We start from the raw sequence: 19,669 nt of genomic DNA on the forward strand, positions 1-19,669 counted from the left end.
ACGAGGTGTAGGGAACTTACCTGGTCCACGCCGAGCCGAGCGTGTCTTCCGGGTATCGCCGCTCCAGCACTGTGATTGGTTGGAGCGGCGATGACGTCACTCCCGCGCATGCGCGCAGGAGATTTCATTCCGGCATGCCGGCCCTTCACCCGAGGATCCCCCCCTGCGCATGCCCCGCTGCAATCAGCGGCGCATTGCGAGGGGAATATCTCCTAAACCGTACAGGGTTGGGAGATATTCTTTATACCTACAGGTAAGCCTTATTATAGGCTTACCTGTAGGCAAAAGTCAAACTGTGGGTTTACAACCACTTTAATGGCAGGTTTACCCGGTTAAATTAAAAGTAAAAAAAAAAAGTATGTAAAAAAGAAAACGAATGCAGACATCACATCCAAGGACCTGAAAGCTGTTATATTATGATTTTTTTTGTTCTTAGGTTTGGATAAGTTTTAAAGGCCTTTACCACTGAGTCATTTCTAACAGCTTACAAAACTGTTCTTTTTTTTCCCCTCCCGTTTATAGGCTGCAATACTTGTAAATAGTAATGTACAAGTCTGAGCAGTGTGAACTTTTGCTAAAATACAACAAAAGCTGAAATAGAAATTACATTTTTAAGAAATACAAATAAAATGGATGTGCACCATCATATCTTACACCATCTACACATTTCATGCTCACATTGCAGTTATTTCACATCGCATACTCTTTAAGGGGTAGAAGTCTTGACTTGCTCCAAGTTCTAATGCTTCACCATGTAATATTTTAAATTTATCACTTTACCCAGGGGTGTAACTAGAGGAGTATAGTAGGGGCAGCTGTCCGGATCACAGTGAAGGGGGCTCATACGATAGTAAAAAAAAAAGAAAAAACTTCAAATATTTAAAGATCTCTGTGAAAGTCTGACAAGTATATTAACGTTTTTTTAAAATTGTCTGAGGAAAGAGTAGACAAAAGGAAAAGGGAATTCTGAAAATCAACACAAAATAGCAAACATTTGCTTATTTGAGTGTGTGTGTGTGAGAGAATAGGTGACATGCCAAACTAAAGTGGAGCTTATACATTTTACTATACTATATTTATGTTCTGGTAAGCCAGTGAGCCAGTCACGATGTAAGTGCAAGCAATTATAATGCCCGCCTATAGATAAACATCTAAAAAAAAAAACAGAGAGAGGAATGCAAAGCAGTTGCAAGTAACCCCTTATAGCAATGCGTTAGATGTCGTTAAGTTGTCGTGGTTTTGAAAAATTCCAAACTGTAGATTTTACAGTGATAGCAGTAAGTTATTGAAGTAATACATTTTAATCAAATATACAATTTCTAATTTAATGAAAAAAAAATTTTTTTAAAGTGATCTTTAGACCCCCCCCCATGTGTTTTTTTACACTCTTACTGGTATTGCTGGATATTTTATGATGGTTACATAATAGTTTACCTTTTTTGGGGTTGTATTCGAGACAAATGCTTGTAGGTATAACATTTAATTAAGTAATGATAGATACAGATAACAAATGTAATAATATTGGAAAATGTAAAAAAAAAATACTTAACCAAAGATTCCACAGGTCCCTTAATCTAAGGGCTCTTTCACTCGGGGCGGATCAAGGATGATCCGCCCCGTGAACCCCCACTTGCTCAGCGGGGATCGCTCCATTGATCCCCGCTGAGCCGGCGGATGACAGGGCGGTCCCTGCACACTGTGCAGGGACCGCCCTGCCTTTTCACCGCTCTAGTCTATGGGGGCATCAGATGAACACGGACCGTCTGTCCGTGTTTACCTGATCCGATGACGGATGGAAAAATAGGGATTTTACTCCGTCTGCAGAATCGGAGGATTGCGGCACCGGGCGAGATCGGGTGTCAGTGGATATTCATCTGCTGACACCCGCGATCTCATAGGGACCAATGTATGTCCCTTTTTCATTTGTTTTTTTTAACTTCAAAACCAAGTTTATTGAGATGTTACAAATAAAAGGCACATACATGTTAGGCATGTGATTAACATTAAGCGATGCCTGAAGCAGATATACAGTTATACAATTTACAGTGTATGTTCATATATCGGATCACATCCTTTACTTTTTACAAGGGTTCAACTTTATTACTCTTAGGAGAAGATACCCCATACGTTCCACAAACCCTATACAATCACCAGATCGACCATGCCACCCCAATTCCATATATCCTTTTCCTTTGCCTGAGATTTACTCCGTACATGTTTCCCCATCCGCCATCCACCTGTCCCAAACATTGGAGAACTTCTGTGGGCGCCCCCTCTGAATGTAGATCATCTTTCTATAAGGAAGGGTGGTGTTCACCTCCCTTTTCCAGTCCTCCAATGTTGGGGCCCTATCCCTCATCCATGCCTTGGCCACTACCTTTCTAGCCATGAATAGCGATTCGCATATAAAGATGTTCTGGTACTTATCTATGTCCACGTCTGGGACCAGCCCCAACAGACATAACTTCGGATCCATCCCCACCGGTGATCCCATATTGTCGTGTAGGAACTTCGTTACCTGCAACCAGTAGGCCTGTATGTCTGGACATTGCCACAGTAAGTGGCAGAACGAGGCCCCAGCAGCATCACACATGGGGCAAGCAGTACTCCGTGTGGGTTGGAATTTAGCTAATCTCTTGGGCGTTAGGTAAGCACGATGAACTATATATAGCTGAGTTAGCCTGTCCGACAGTTTGGGGGACGACGTCTTTACTCCTTCCAATATCTCACCCCAGTCAGTGTCATCTATCTGTCCCAGGTCCCGTTCCCATTTCGTCTTTGCTGTCTGTGACACCTTGCCTACCTTTTCCAGTCGGATTGTATAGTATAAGTTAGATGTGAGTTTTGTGGATTCTGCCCCAAAAATAACATCCAGCACCCGCGGCCTACTCAAATCCACAGCTACCTGTTCCATTTGTGTTCTAAGTGCATGCCGAAGCTGCAGGTACCGAAAAATAAATTGGGGTGGAAGAGAAAATTCCTCCCGTAAATGCGTAAAGGACTTAGGGCCTGACTCAGTGAGGACCTGGGATAGGTAAAGTATTCCATATGCCGCCCATATCCCCGGGTCCGGAACTGTTCCCAGCTCTGGTAGACTTCCATTTCTCCACAGTGGCGAATGGGAGTGCACGTGTGTTCTGTCCATTCTTTTAAGGGCTATATCCCAGATTTTCTGTTGATGTAACAGCATGTCGGCCCCAAAGTGTGCCGTCCTACACCCTCCATGTCCTGTCCTGAATATAGCCTGTACCGGGGTATGGAGAGGGCTACCTGGTCTGTTACATACTAACGCTCTATGCCTCTGTGCTTCTGAAGTATTAAAATGGTAAACGTGGGACAATTGCGACGCAATATAGTAATCTTGCAGATCTGGAAGGGAGCATCCTCCCTCCAGTATGGGATTTTTAAGTATATGCCACGCCAACTTGTGTCGACTTGACCCCCACACAAATGAATTTAGGAGCGCTTCCATTTGTTTAAACACTTTCAGAGGTATGTACAATGGGGCGTGCCACACCATATATAGTATTTTGGGTAATAAAATCATTTTCACTAAATTTATTCTGCCCATTACTCCCAGGGGTAATCTAGCCCATGCCTGCGTTCGTGCTTTAATAATGGCAAATAGGGGTTCTACAGGTGGACATAATCCTTGGGGTTCCTGGTCACGCTCACTCCGAGATATTTAATTTCCGCCACCCTTTGTAGTGGTAGTTCCGGGGACGACGCCTGAGGGGGAAACTGATCTAGCGGAAGAATTCGGGACTTGTCCCAGTTAATCTTTAACCCTGAGTATGTACCCGCCTCTTCTATTATAAGCAGAGCTGCCCTTAGTGATGGTCCCTGATCTGCCAGATATAGGACAGTGTCATCTGCATATAATCCTATCTTCTCCCATGTATCCCCCTTTCTGAGGCCTATCACATCTGGACTCGCCCTAATTGCCATGGCCAGCGGTTCTGCCGCCAGGGCATACAATAGTGGTGACAGGGGGCATCCCTGTCTCGTACCCCTTTCCAATGCAATCTGTTCCGATAACCACCCGTTTACAAAAATTCTGGCCCTGGGTGTCTGGTATAGAAGCTGTACCCATTTAATAAATTTCGGGCCAAATCCGTAACACCGTAGGCACTCCCACAGATACAGCCACTCGACAGAGTCGAAGGCCTTGGCCGTATCCAAGGATACCACCACTCTAGTCCCTACATTGTCATGTTGTGCCTGTATATTCATGAACAGTCTCCTGACGTTCATGGCCGTATTCTTGCCCGGCATAAACCCGGTCTGGTCCGGGTGTATCAGGGAGAGAATCACCTCATTCAACCTGGAGGCCAAAATCTTAGCCAATATCTTGATGTCTACCGGCAATAAAGATATGGGTCTATACGCTTCGGGATACCTGTGATCCTTGCCCGGTTTGGGAAGGACTATGATCTGAGCTTCCTGCATAGACGTAGGGAGAATACCTGAGTCAAAGATGGAGTGATAAACATCCCGCAACTTTGGTACCAGTGTTTCGGAATAAGTGGCATAGAACTCCAGTGGCAGACCATCCAACCCCGGGGCCTTGGACTTGGCTAGTTGTGATATTGCGTTCGCAACATCTTGGGCAGTGATAGGGGCTTCAAGCTGCCGCACCTGCTCTGCCTTCAACTGTGGGAATTGCAGTGCATGTAGATATGCCTGTATTTCTCTCGGTGTGCGTCTACTCTGGGAGGTATATAAGTCTCTGTAAAATCTCATAAACCTGTCCGCCACCTGTGGGGGGTCCGTGACCAACGAGCCGTCCGGCTCAGCCAGGGACACCACCACCGGTGGTCTGTCTTCCAGATGGGCCAGATATGCCAGCATCTTCCCTGCCTTTTCCCCATGCTCATATATCCGTGTTTTACAGAAGAAGATGCGCTGTTTGGCTTTCTCCATGTGTAGCTGTGTTACTACTCTGGCTTGTACCTTTACCTTTTCCAAATTCTCCGGGGTGGGTAGTGTATTAAATGATTCTTCTAGTTGCCGCAACGCTTCCTCTGATTCATGTACTATGACCTGTGAGGAAAGCTTCAGTCTGTTAATTTTGGTGTCTAGCACCCTACTCGCGTGTATTTTAAATGCGTCCCACTGGTGATTAAGTGTCAAAGGGTCCTGGTTTTCTGGGAAAAAGAACTTTAACTCCCGCTCTATGCTGTCGTGATCTTGCAGGGCTTTCAACCAAAATGGGTTCAATCTCCACACCCTTCCAGAGGCCTCCCTCCGCAAGGACATCTGCATCCAACATGGTGAATGGTCTGATAAGGCTCTAGGAGCAAACCCCACCCCCTCCACCCTGGGCACGAGGGGCGTTGATATCAGGATGTAATCTATACGGGACATTGTGGCATGGCTGGTGGAGTGGCACGTGTATGCCCTAGTCTCTGGGTTTTTATGCCTCCATATGTCTGTCAAGGCGAATTCCTTCACCAGGCGGCCCAGTCTTGTCATTCTGGGCCCCCCTGGATCCCGGCCCACCTGTGCTGGTCTATCCATGACTGGATCCATGGTCATGTTAAAATCCCCCAGCCATACAGCCGGGACCGTCGGGTATTTGGCCATAAATGCCAAGCCCATCGTGACGACCTCCGAGCTGTACGGGGGGGGGGATATAGCACGCTATCAGCAGCATAGGGACCCCTCCCACACGGGCATTTACAAAGACATATTTTCCCTGCTGATCCGATTCCAAGGACAGTAACTCAAATGGGGTGGCCTTCGTCACTAGTAATGTCACCCCCCTGGAGAAGCTGGTATGCGTGCTATGATACGCCCAGCCGATCCAGGGGCGCTTTAGCGCTGCCTGCAGATGACCTGTGACGTGCGTCTCGGTCAATGCCATTATATTAGCTTTTTGTGCTTTTAAATAGGCCAGAGCTGCAGTGCGCTTGATTTTATTTCTCATCCCCCTAACATTCCACGTCAGAAATTTAATAGATGCCATGACGTCACCTGGGGTAGTACTGCCCTTTTTCATTTGTACACAGATGGATGAAAAAGCGGACATACGGTCCGCCCGTGTGAAAGAGCCCTTACACGACGTGGCACAGATGATCAAAATCAGAAGCATGCATGATAGCAGCTCTGAGACAAGACAAATTATTCCAAGTTACTGGACTTGTATGTAAGGAAATGAACAACACTCCCCCCTTGTGAGCAACATGACCCTTTAACCACTTGTGCTCCACAAGATTTTATCCCCTTTATGGTCAGGCCTTTTTTGCTATACGGCACTGTGCTACTTTATTTATTTTTATCCAAAGCAGAGTGTCACCAAAAAATTCGTTTTTCGGAACCCTCCCCCCCTCCGGTGTCACATTTGGCACCTTTCAGGGGGAGGGGGTGCAGATACTTGTCTAAGAGAGGTATTTGCACCCACTTCCGGGCATAGACTCCCGTGGGAGTCACGCCAATTCCCGTCCCCCCCCGCTGTCTTCTGGAAAACACACTATTCCCGGGAGAGAGCGGGACCAGTTACAATGCGCCGCGCAAATCGCGTATGCGCAGTAGGGAACTGGCCAGAGAAGCCACAATGCTTCACTTCCTGATTCCCTCACTGAGGATGGCGGCAGCAGCATCAGAGGGACGAGTGATTGCTTGGCCTCCGCTGCCGACATCGCGTGCGTGCTGGACACGCCATAAAAGTCAGCAGCTGCACTATTAGTAGCTGCTGGCTTTAAAAAATAAATACATTTAGGTGAACCTCCATTTTAAAGCAAGTACTTATATAGCACTGTCAATTCACGTAGCACTTTACATATATATTGTATATTCACTTCAGTCCCTGCCCTCAAGTAGCTTACAATCTAGGGGCCAGATTCACAAAAGAGATACGACGGCGTATCTACTGATACGCCGTAGTATCTCTGTTTCTAACTATGCGGCTGATTCATAGAATCAGTTACGCATAGCTAGTCCTAAGATCCGACAGGTGTAATGGACTTACACTGTCGGATCTTAGGATGCAGTACCGCGGCCGCCGCTGGGGGCATTTCTCGTCGTAATCCAGCGTCGGGTATGCAAATTAGCACTTACGGAGATCCACAAAGCTTTTTCCCTTCGTTAAGTCGCCGTAAGTGTTAGTTTGCCGTCGCAAAGATAGGGTACCTTTTACAAAGTGTAAAGTTAGTAAAAGTGTACCCGTCTTTCCCGCGTCGCTGTCTTTTTTTTACCCGTCGCGATTCACAAAACTCGGCGCAACGTAACTTCGCGCAAAGCACGTCGGGAAAATAGCGTCGGGAGCATGCGCAGTATGTCCGGCGCGGGAGCGCGCCTAATTTAAATGGGACTCGCCCCATTTGAATTGGCCCCTTTTTGCGCCGGACTGATTTAGGATACACCCCCCGCAAATTTCCAGGTAAGTGCTTTGTGGATCGGGCACTAACTTGTGTAATTTGCGGCGGTGTAACTTAAATCAGAAAAGTTACAGTGCGCCCGCTCGTTGTGAATCTGGCCCTAAGTTCCCTAACTCACATCCATACATACAAGTCATGCATTATGAAAATAACAGTGGAGAATCAGGCACAGGATATAAGAAATTCACATACACATAATTTTGCTAACTATCGGTTCCCACTTGTGGAAAACCAAATCTTAACACTCTTCCACATAGTACCTTCAGCCCTGGTTGAACCAGAATGCAGCTTTGAAATCACGCTACTTCAGTCAGATTTCAAAGCCACCGGTTAGTGCTTTTTTATGTGCAACTTGCCGACATCTGTGCTATTTCATGCACAGATGTCAATGCAAGTCGTACAGGAAATCCCCAAAAATAGTGCAGGGACCTTTTTCAAATCGGTGCAAATCGGAGTCACACAGATTGAATTTCTGCCTTCCCACAGTAACATCACCCCCCACACAGTTAGAAAGCACTTCCAGGGAACGCAGTTAACCTTTTGATCGCCCATGATATTAAAGTGATTGTAAAGGCTATTTTTTTTTTTAACATAAACATTTTATACTTACCTGTTCTGTGCAAGGGTTTTGCACAGAGCAGCCCTTATCTTCCTCTTCTAGGGTTTCCCAGTGGCGCTCCTGGCTCCTCCTCTTCATCGGGTGCCCCCACAGAGAGCCGCTTTCCCTGGGAGCACCCATGCAGGCACGCTCACGAGTCCTGCTGCTGCGTCCATTGACACAGACAGCAGGACTCGGCCCCGGTTCCTGTGTCACTGGATTTGATTGACAGCAGCGGGAGCCAATGGGTAAGCTGCAGCAACAGTGCTAGCCCTTGTAAGCAGGAATCCAATACCAGATGAGAATGCAGCACATATAAGATAGTAAAATATGCACACACCACAGGGTCAGACAGATGGTGAGAGGGTGTGGAAATGGCGGAGGATGATCATTTTACGCAGAAAACAAACTATGTACTATGAAATGCTTAGTTTTATATTAAAGCAGTTAAGCCTGTGTAATATGCCTGACAATATTTAGTAATTCATCTGTCGTTATTCACCGTTCAATGCACAAGTCAAATTTTCTATTATGTAGGAAAGACATATTGAAGTTGGTGTGAAGCTCAGTTCCGGTAGGAACATGAACAAAGCAAAATGTCTTCACAGGCTCATAAAGCCTATGCCACCCGTGACCCTGCCCTTACATCATTTGTCAGCGGAATCAGCTGTCTGCTCTAGTGGCTCCTGGCAGCGATTGTCTTGGATTATTAAAGCAACAATCTTGAACTCTAGTAGGACAGGTGAACAGATACTAAAATGACTTGTGCAGAACAATATCCATAGAGACGAGCAGTCTTGTAAAATTCCTGTGAAGCAGAGCAATAAATACTTTAGAAAGAAATACAGTCTGTTCCTATCGGAGGAATGCAAAATATGACAAGGCCCGAGGAAAGGCCTAAATTGTCTGGAAAGCTTTCAGCTAAAAACATTGCACAGCTATAAAAAGTATCATCTTCAGTGAACCATTTGTCGTTTCCTTTAATAAAACATATTTTTACTGTGACATATAAAGGCATCCTTACAGGCTTTATGGCACTTTCTATTGTAAGCTCTGCCTCACATATATCATCTTATAGGGCTGGCCGTGAGATCTCAAACTGCTTGAATTTTTAGAGGAAATACAGGTAGTAATTTGTAAAGGGAAGTTAATAGACCTGGTGGGTCATCCTAGACATCCAGGCACCAGAATATCCCTTATCACGGTCTTGTTAATTCATTTTCCATTTTCAGAAAAAGAAATATATGCAGCTAAAAAACAGCAGATTTGTTTACATAATGCTACGGTTTCCTACTCCAGGGTAAAAAAACTATCTTGGTATCGTTTTGCCTTTGCATAAATGAGTTTTCTTTTCAACATACAGTAAAACCTTGGACTGCAAGCATAATTTTTTCCGGAAAACATTCTTGTAATCCAAAGCACTCATATATCAAAGCGAATTTCCCCATAAGAAACAATGGAAACTCAGATGATTCGTTCCACAACCATTTATTCCTAAATCCTTCAGTTTATAATCCATATAAAAAGATTATAGCAATGTGATTTGGGTTGTGTAACCACAAAATGTCCATCCACAAATGGAAGCCTCCACAAGGGGATTAGAAGAAAAATCCAGCAGAAGCTACAGAGTATAAAGGAGATGAGAGGCGCCTCAAAGTGTAACAATATGGTTACATATAATGAAGATACAACATTTAGCAACTCAGTGATTAAAAGAGCCACATCCAAGTATTCAGGCATCCGGGGGAAAAGCTGTCCACATAGATAGACCATCCTCCTCACCATGCCTGTTTTAATCAACCATGTGAGTTGCTAAATGTTGTAACCTCATTAAATATAATCATGTTGCTACACTTAGCGGGGCGTCTCTTCTCTTTTATACTCAGTTGTGATGTGACGCTACTTGTATATCAAGACATTGCTTGTTTATTAAGTCAGACTTTATTAAAAAATGTTTACTTGTCTTGCAAAACACTCTCAAACCAAGTTACTCTTAATCAAAGGTTTCACTGTATAATAAGAGTTTATGTGTCTTGGTCAATAGTAGTCATTCTTTTATTTCTGTGTTATTGTGCAAAAAAGCCATATACTTAATTGATGTCTTGAAAGAATAGGATTTTTTGTACTCGCCGTTAAAGCCTTTTCTCTGAGTCCATGGACGGACACAGCTCCTTAAATCTTGACAAGTGGGTTATGTTCCCTGTTTACAGGAGAGGACTAGGCAGAAACATGTTAGATAATTAAATACATGTTACATTAACAGAGTTGAACAGTCCCGCCCAGGGGGCGGTCACTCCAGACATAACCCTCCTCACTGCAGTATGCAGCCTCAGTTCGTAACAAGCAGTACAAACCTAAAAAGGAGGGGTGGGTGCTGTGTCCGTCCATGGACTCAGAGAAAAGGATTTTACGGCGAGTACAAAAAATCCTATTTTCTCATATCGTCCATGGACAGACACAGCTCCTTAAATGTTGACAAGTGGGCCGTCCCCAAGCAGTGTCAAAAACGAGGGGTGGGAAATATATCAGTAAAAACAATTTTAACTTCACCCCAAAACAAGCAGAACTCCTCAACTGAGGAGGTGCAACTTTAAACAGCCGCCTGCAAAAACTAGCGGGCGAAAAAAGCATCAGAAGATGGACTCACAGCAACCATGTAAATTCTGGAAAAAGCGTGAACAGACGAGCAAGTCGCCGCCTCGCACACCTGTGAGACCGACGCATTATGTCGGAAAAAAAACCCAGGAAGCACCAATTACCCTGGTCGAAAGCGCTGTGACCGGAAAGGGGGGCCCGCCCCTAAAGAGCATAGGCCTGTATGACAGCCTGCCTGATCCACCGAGAAATGGTGGTCGACCAGACCGCCAAGACCTTTTGTGGACCAGACACCGACACAAAAGAGAGTCAGAACTCCGAAACGGAGCCGTAGCAGGCTGGTACACCCGCAAGGCACGTACCACGCCTAAAGTATGAAAGGCAACCTCCGTAGGATGCGCCGGCCGAGGACAGAAGCATATGGAAGAACAATGTCCTTATTCCGGCGAAAGGCCAAAACCACCTTTGGAAGAAGGGAAGGTTGCGGGCGCACCACCACCTAATCCTTATGGAGGATCAAGCATGGCAACTTACAAGACCGCCAACTCAGAAACCCCTCTAACAGAGGTAAAGGCCACTAAAGGGGCCACCTTCTGAGATAGTGTCAAGAGAAAATCTCTCTAATGTTTCCAAAAGGAAGGTTCCTGAAGAACCGAGAGCACCAGAGTCAAGGCGGAAATCTGCCCCCAAACGGTGCTTCAAGCAATTTTTAGATCCACTCCAAGCTGTAAAAACAGCAGGACCCTGGACACCGAGTACGTCCGTGGACGTCACTCCATCCCTTCGCACCAAGAGATGTAGGCCTGCCAGGTGTGACGGTAGATACTCCGGAAGAAGACTACCGTGCCCTCAGCATTGTTGAGATGACCGAGTCGGACAGACCCCGGTCACCTAAAGTCTGGCTTCCAATAGCCATGTTGAGCAAGTCAGTGACTGTACAACAGGAGGAAGTATGGGACCTCGAGACAGAGGGACCTCCCGCCCTGGCAACCGCCAGGGTACCTCCGCTACCAGGCGCCCGATATCGGCGTACCAAGGACGCCGAGGTCAATCTCCTCAGCCTCTACTCTGTGGAGCAGCCGAGGAAGCAACTACAATGGAGGAACGACAAAAAGTCGCCGATACAGACCCCACAGGGCCACCGGCGCGACTGACACGTCTGTACCAGATCACTAGACCTGGCCACTAACTTCGACACCCTTGCGGTGGAGACGAGCGGCCAGGAGATCCATGCCCTGTGAGGCTCACCTCCTACAAGGAAGCCGAAACACCCCAAGCACAAAGACCAGTCGCCCTGGTCCGGCATCTGGCGACTCCAGTGGTAGACCGAAGCCACGGCCGTGGCGTTGTCTGGCTAAAACCAGATCGGACGACCTTGCAACCTCCTCGACCACGAGGAGAAGCATAGCCTGATCGCCTAAAATAGTAAGACAATGAACGGTAGACAGCACCAGGCCCGACCCTGGGTAGCTACCGAGACCAGACGAGAGCAGGCACCTTCAGGAAGGTGTGGCCATGGAACCATGCAAGTCCAGTGACTCAGGGCCGACTGGACCCCCCAGGTGCCCTCACAACCCGTGAGGCTGGCATCCGTCGTAAACACCGACCACTGGAAGGAAGAAACAACTTCCCGGACCGAAGAGTCTGGGATCTCCGTCACCAACTCAGAGAGACTCTGACTACGTGACGCACCGGAATCTGATGATTTCAGAGACAAGAGATTTTTACCACCTGGACAGTATTTCCCCTGGAAAACCTGAGTGTGGAACTGGGCTGAGTGTGGAAGGAGGCTACCCACAGGCCCCTGACCAGCAGGTGCCCAGAGAGAAGACCGATTGCGTGATGCCAATACCTTCACCGCAGACGGAAGAGTCTGCAATTTCTCCAGGGGAAAAAGGATCTTCGCCACCGTGGAGTCCGGATCAACCCTAGATACTTCAGCGCTAAGTCGGAACCTAGCATGCCCAGGATTTGAACCCTGGGTCGAACACATGGAAGGCAGGCTTGCTGCCACTGAGCTACACTTTCTGGCCTAAACATCAAACACCCACCCGAATCTTCGGAGGGTCTGAAAGGGAACAACACATCCACTGGGTCTGAGACAGAAGCTGCTCTCAGAAGAAAGTTGTCCAAGTAGCCAATGAGGCAAAGCCCCTAACAAAGTTAGGATAAGTGTGAGCTCACAGCTGAAAACCCATGGTGCCGATGCCAGATCAAAAGGGAGGGCCACAGGCTGACAGAGACCCTCTTTCATCACGAAGCACAGAGAAAACACTGACATGCGCAAAACGGGACATGCATGTATGCGTCCCTGATGTCCAAGGATGCCAGGACGTCCCCCGGATGGAGCGCAGCTACCACCGAACAAATGGATTCCATGCGTAACTACCCAACGTTCACAAAGGTATTCAGGGCCTGAGGCCCATAGAAAACCCCAAACCTCTCATCCTGCAGGAAAGGTAAATTTACCCCGCAGCTTAGCAGGTCCCACACTGCCCAAGGCAGACCGACGGGCTGGGAGAGGAAGACACAAGGAAAGAACTTTTTCTGTGGATAGAAGGAAACCCTATTTAGTACTCCGAAAGATACCTCCTCGCAGACCCACTGGTCGGAGAGCAGAGAGGTTTCACCGAATTGTGAACCTGCAAGCCGCTCACACACATAGTGTGTATGTATATTATGTAGGTGTATGCACACATGCCTTTGGAGGAAACCGGAGTACCGGGAGGAAACCCACGTAGACACAGGGAGCGACAATGCAAGCTCCAGGCAGATTGGCGTCAGTGTCCGGATTCGAACCAATGACTCTCTTGCCAAGTAATGGAGTTAACCACTACACCACTGTGTGCATAAAACCATTCTGAAACCCTGGATAACAAGGGCGCAGCATTCAATGAAGCATCACAGACCTATATGAGGCCCTGGACCAGCTGGTCCGCTAGCCTAATAACTTCGGTAGAGTCAGTGCTCCTCCACTGTCTGGTGCAAAATGCTCACTCCGTGAGTTACTGAGACCCCAGAGTAGTGGCCACAATAGGCCGCAAGTCAGACCCCAGCATGGTAAACGGGCCAGGCCTTTTGAAAAGGCTCTCTTCAAAAGGGGCACTGAACCGCCCGGCGGTGAGGGACAACAAAAGCCCTCATTGGCTTTTCTCATTCTGCCTTTTAGAAATTATCAAAGAAGGGCACAGAAGGGAAAAAACCTACACAGAGCGGTCTGATTTGTGTGATCCAAAAAAGACAGAGCCCTCGGCAGAAACCCAGCTGCACTATCCAGCTTAAGAGAGTCCCTTACAGCAGTGAGAAGCACACCCATAAATGCCTTATCCTGCTTTTTTTTTACTACCCAGGTACCTGGTCCATCGCTCCATAACAGAGCATTCCCCAGGGGATAATGGAGGAAGGGGGCACTCTTTTACCCCCCGTCCACAGTCCACCCCCACCCTGGCACAAACATGTCCAGGACTAACAATAAAACCTCTGTGGGAATCCCAGGTGCTAACAACTGCTGCCACCACCAGCATGTTGGGGAAGGACCCAGATCCGGACTCCAAATATTAATAATATTTACATAGTGTGTATGTATAATATACACATGTCCTAACAAATAAACAGAAGCTCCTAGAGCCCTATTCAGGGCCTCTCACCCACTTGCTGCGCCGACCAGGGGTACCCAGGGGACTCACCTCAGGAGGAGACTGCCCAGCGCTGCCGTCCGCTCTCAGCACACAGCGTGTGAGAGGAAAAGAACCATGAGGTAACTGTGCAGCATCTGCAGGGACCTGTGTGCGCCGTATACAGCACTAGGGGTCAGGACTACTCCAAGATGGCCGCCGAGCGTTCGGAACGCGGCCACAGGAAAATTATCGATCGCAATGTAAGCTGCGCCATAGCGCGGCTATGCCGGCCAAATGGCGGCACAATGCCGCGTTTAAACAGGAAAAGCCTCCTAGGGCTTTTTAACAGTGAAAAACCCATCACAGGAAGGCCCCACACAAAAAATTAAAAACACAGGCCAGATAACACAGTCCCCTCAGGAAGGCCCCCCCCCTGACAGTGGCAATGTTAGCAATGCGGCAAGGGAAAAGGAGCAGGGAAGGGAGGAGAAGAGGACCCCCAAACCCCAGGAATGCCCAGCCGTACCAACCCAACGAAGCGGGAGGGACTTTACTTACCTGTCCAAGCGAGGACTCGCTGACGCATTCCTGACAGAACTACAACCACAATGGAGGTAGCGGTCGGCCTGGTCCACTGTGAGTGAGACAACACCACAGCCCAGTCATATGTGGACCTCGGAGCAAAGCTCACCGACCACCCCAGGAGTCATGGGGTATGGCGTGGCAGACCCAGCCTCTTTGCAAAGGTGTGCCCACGCTTGCTGGTCGAACTGAGTAGGCTACAAGGATCTATATTATCCAGCCTGTCTCTCAGCCGACAGTTGAAAAAGTAAAATAAGAAAAAATTTCTCCTCAGGGCGTGGGCCCAAAGGGAGCCATTCATCCTTCTCCTTGCTAGGCAGAATGAAACAGAGGCTGCATACTGCAGTGAGGAGTTTTATTTCGGAAGGGACCGCCCCCTGGGCGGGGCTGTTCAACTCTGTTAATGTAACATGTATTTAATTATCTAACATGTTTCTGCCTAGTCCTCTCCTGTAAACAGGGAACATAACCCACTTGTCAAGATTTAAGGAGCCGTGTCCGTCCATAGACGATAAGAGAAAAAGTGTTTTCAGGTCAGCAGTAATGAATGCCCTTTACATAGCTAGGGAAGGACTGACTTTTTGCCATACTGCTATATAAAAAGTTTCATAGGGAACCCACAGAATTACAGAACTGTCCATTTTTCCCCAATTTTCAGTCTCACAAGTAAGCCCCCATTCACAGCGGTGCAACTTTGAAATCACACTACTTCAAAGCCATACAGCAGTCATTGTGGCTTGCGACATAGACAAGAGTCTATGCAAGTAGCAATTAAATCAGTAAAAAGTAGTGCAGGAACCTTTTTCAAAATCGCTGCAGCATGAACAGTTGCATTGCCGGAAATGGGGTGCGATTGTCAATGCGATTTGGAGTCAGCCAAGTCAAAGTCAAAATGAGGAGTTTACACTGCCTATATGCAAAAAATAACATGATTGATGTATTAACGAGCCACATTAATGTGTATTTTATATTTGTCTGAATTTTAGCTGTAAAGTTCCTTATTATGAGCACACTTATTGGGAGCTAAAGACATAAAACGATTGATTACAACTTACTTAAGGTAAAAGTATGTTTTGGACTCAAGTGTCATGTATTAAAAGAGAATTATGGCTTTAAAAAAAAATCAATCAACCTCACCTAGATGGCACTGATCCCAAGTTGCAGCTGTTCCCCGCTGCCTCTGAGACCAAAAAGTGAGCGATCAAAGAATGCTGATCACTAAGTTCTCGGTCTTTAGTCTGCAGAGAGCTGGTGACTGTCAGTCACAACCTCTCTGCTCTGCCCCTCCAGCGCTCACTGTACTTGTATTCAAAAGTCGTCATAAAAAAACCTTACTAGGTGGTACAAAACCCCCTCCTGTCTGACTTAGATGTTTCCAAATGCTGATGCCCGATGGTGGGGGTGGGGGGGGGGGGGAGCTGTGACCAACGAGGCACGTTCCTCCACCTTTGGTGGTTCTGCTCTAAGATTAAAGCCTTTTGGGAAGCAATTACCCCATGGATTAAAAAAACCTTATAGGAAATGTGTTACCCTCATTTGCTGAATGCAGCAAAATTCTTACCTTCCAGGATTTGGAAACAGATTAATTGCCCTTCACTAGCTGACTGGAAAAGGGAGGTGAATGCCATAATGGAGACGGAACATTGGGTACATACAGTTCAAATTCAACAGGATGAATTTAGAGATGTGTGTGAATGGGTTGGATTTACTACTCCACCGAGATACCGGATATTTAGGTAATTACCTATATAACAAGTAGCAGCCCTATTCGTTGTACTTACCTGGATTGGCATTTCTGATATGTCCATGACCCGCCTCCCCAGACCTAGATTCAAAAGTTTGTTTCCCTTTTTATTCGCTTTTGTTTTTCATAGGAGACGGAATTGTAATATACTTGACCTACCTTAATTTTCTCTGTGCTATGGTTGTCCAACTGATTCCTGCACAATTTTGCTTGCTTTACTGAACCTTTGCCATGTTTGATTGACATATGCTTCCATGTACATGCTTAGTCCAGCCTATTACTTGGCTGTTCACCTACACTTGGACTTCCTACACTTTTGTACTTAAAGTGTTACTAAACCCACAACAGAAAAATCGGTCTGTATATACAGTAAAGCTTACTTGTTATACTCACTGTGAAACTTAAGTGGTTAATCCTCTGCATTGTGTAAAAAAGACCATTAAAACCTGTATACACAAGTCTGGATAACACAGAGCCTTTGGAGTCAGGCTGCACATGCTCAGTTTGGTATGTATTGCAAGAGAGGTTTTTCTTTTTTTTGGGAGAGTGCACAGGGCCAATCAGCACTGTCCAGACAGAGGGTCAGAAGCCCTACAGTCTCAAAGGACAGCTCAGTGCAGTATGAAAACTCCTCCTACAAGCTTCACCAGGAACTGATAAAAATCACAAGACTGCTATATACTGATGATGAGAAATGGTATTTAGCTGTTTATATTTACTAAAACTATTGTATTTCCATGCTCTGTGTACTGCAGGAGACCAGATATAGTGAATGCAATACTTTAAGTGGTATGTTGTACAACACCTGTTCTTTGTAATTGTTATTTTGTACTTCCTTTTTTCTTTTCTTTTTTTCAAAATCATGAACTTTGATTATGAAAAAAAATAGCTTTGGCTATACCTCTCTTTTAAATGCATAAATAAGAACGTGAGGAAAAGATGATCCACACTCCGGTCGTTGCTCTTAAACAATTGACGTATTTATTGACAAGCCACAGTAGACAAACGCAAATAGGAAAGGTTGATGTGTTTCAGCCTATAAGGCCTTAGTCATAACCACCATAAATAAGAACATATCTCGCCAGCACTAAAAGGATCCATAATCAATAGTTCAAAAGTTTTGTCAGTGCCAACAGCAAAAGTGTCAGTGCAACAGTTTGAGAAAAGAACGTGACACATGATTGATGAAGAGGTTCTTTGTGGCCACAAAACGTGGCACTGTGATGTGATTGCTTCAGTAAAACATTTGGATTATTGATTATAGATCCATGGTGTGCTGGTGACATATGTTCATGTCTATGTAGTGATATTAGCCAACCTGCTGACTGCTACCATGGCATGCTTCTCACTTCAAGACCTGTCCAAAAACAAGAGCAATGGTGATATAGTGAATGTATTAAATGCATGATGCAAATTTCTACCTTTTTGACCTTCTTCCTTCTGTTTTGAAACACATCTCTGCTGTAGGGAAAAATAACACTGTACTAAACAGGCAAAAATACTACTATATTTAAAAACTAAGCAGAATTCCACAGTTTACTGTAGCTCATTCTTATTTATGAAGACATAAAGCCTAATTATTAACTTTAAAGTATTAATAACCAAACAAACCTGTGTGCCTTAAGCAAGTGATTCCAGCGCTCTCATATGCATAGCATCATAATTCATGATTTATTAGGTATGCAATTTGGCCGGCTGACAAAGTATGCATAAAACTTGACTTGAGGCTTTGTCACAAGATATAGGGTGTGGATAGTGTGCTAAAGTAGGGGGAGTTCAGGACAACACGTCCTACCTCATACTATTGCCTTAAAAGCCAGGAATTACAAATACTATTCTATCAATGCTTCTTAATGTATACTGTGAGATGATAGCAAAGCAGCAATAATTGAGGTTCATATCAGGTAAAGAAAGCAACTTTAATTAGGGTGTAATCATCCTGTAATTACAGCAAGACTTTATAAACTACTGATGACTGAATCCACATACTGGACTCACAAATGCAATATAGAAACCTGAATCCAGAGTTGTTTTTATTGGTTTGTGTTCAGATTGTTTTTTAGTATGGACACAACTAAAAGACCAATAAAGACCATATTAAAAATACTTTTATGTAATATTAGGTGCACTTCATATAGTACAGCAGGAGCTGAAGTGAAAAAAAAAAGCACCATTCCTCACAATTAAGACTGTGTACGGATGTCCCAATGACTCTAGCATTGGTCACTATTGTTGCCCTATATATTTACTGTGTATATGTATCCATATATCCCCATCCATGTTGTCTAAACACTTTTATGTGACACATCGTGAAGCAGCTTGGGAGTGATAAGAGGTTCTCTTGTCACTACTGTACAGCTCTTAAAGTATAAGTTAAGGCTTTTTGTCTAGTGTTGGGAGAGAGTGGATTAGAACACCCGTAGGGTGTCTGTTCCTCCCATTGGGGCGATTCATTGTCTCTAATTGTCATGTTTACTATGATCAGTGAAAAAAAATCCCAAATTTTGGACTGTTCTCAGAACAGGAATAGATGGGAAATCTTCCAATGGAAACTTGTGGTGACCCTAGCGACAACCACGGATTCCCTATCTTTGGAGGGATTTCCTCTCAGTTCCTGTTTTGGCTATGGAATAGGAAGTGTAGGGAGTATGGAAGACAGATGGAAAAACAACCTGAAAGGGGTTGTAATCCCCCCTAAGACTTTGCACAGGCGTACTTTAGTGCGAAGGACTGTGTTTGTCTGCATGGGATACACAAGTGTCCCAGGCATCCACATGCAGGCACTCCCATTCTACTGGGACACAGCAACTGCTCTCGTTTGACATCCATGAGGGTGCATGTCCCTGAACTCACACTGTCTACATTTGGGGACACTCAACCACATACAGCTGTTTCTCATGGTCTGAGAGTCCTTCAGGTGCCTTTTGGAAAACTCCAGACGGGCTGTCACGTGTCTTTTGCTGAGGAGTGGCTTCTGTCTGGCCACTCTACCATAAAGGCTTGATTGGTGGAGTGCTGCAGAGATTGTTGTTCTTCTGGAAGGTTATTCTCTCTCCACAGAGAAATGCTAAAGCTCTGTCAGAATGACCATTAGGTTCTTGGTCACCTCTCTGACTAAGGGCCTTCTCCCCTGTTTCCTCTGTTTGGCCAGGCG

Source organism: Rana temporaria, chromosome 1 (assembly GCF_905171775.1).
Source record: "Rana temporaria chromosome 1, aRanTem1.1, whole genome shotgun sequence".
NCBI classification, from domain to species: Eukaryota; Metazoa; Chordata; class Amphibia; order Anura; family Ranidae; genus Rana; species Rana temporaria.